General features: G+C 47.3%; 1 protein-coding gene across 1 annotated transcript in view; it reads left to right on the forward strand.

The window, feature by feature from the left end:
- Window positions 1–702, forward strand: part of ABHD5 (abhydrolase domain containing 5) — a 47,103-nt gene that overhangs the window by 34,144 nt on the left and 12,257 nt on the right. The gene's annotated exons all lie outside the window — the stretch shown is intronic.

Genomic DNA, 702 nt, shown 5'->3' on the forward strand with positions numbered 1-702 from the left:
ACCTATCCTCCATGAACTTACCTAATTCATTTTGAACCCAGAATCTCATATTGCCAACTTCACATAGCAGGAAGTCACCAGACAGACCCTGAAAAGACGCTGGATGTAGCTGTTTAAGCACTCAAAAGGAGTCAAAAATGTCACTAAATAAAATTTCCAGAGAATTGATTGTGGGGGTGTGTGTGTGTGTGTGTGTGTGTTTATATTAAAAATGTGTGCTCAGGCGCGAGTACAGTCACAAAATCATTCACTAGCAGCTCAATAGTGTTGCACACCAAGTCAGTGTCATTATGTCTCAGTTGAGCATGTCATCGGAAGGAATCGCATTCCAGGGCTGTTTGGGCTGAGATCACTATAATCTGCAGGTGAGGAAAAGAAGTTTATGGAAGCTAATTAAATATTTTGCTAAAGCCAGGCACAATTTGGAGAGAGCAGCCCATTAGCCAGGGCTTGTTTTTACCCAAATGTATTCTTTCTCGCTGCTCCGTAGTAGGTAGTGCACCCTGTGATGCAGGGGAAGATCGCTAATAAAGCGGGCAGGGCGCGGGAGGCAGGTTAGCCAGTAAGGAAAGCCACACGGATGGAAGGTGGGGTGGGATGAGACAGGACCATGTGCCCCAATAGGGCGGGGGGCACCGTGCCTCCAGGGATGAAGCTCTTACTACAGGATCGAAGGTGGAGCTTGCTTGATTTCGGCTCCCC

Source organism: Terrapene carolina, unplaced genomic scaffold (genome assembly GCF_002925995.2).
Source record: "Terrapene carolina triunguis isolate 2854851 unplaced genomic scaffold, T_m_triunguis-2.0 Scaffold84, whole genome shotgun sequence".
Taxonomy (NCBI): Eukaryota; Metazoa; Chordata; order Testudines; family Emydidae; genus Terrapene; species Terrapene triunguis.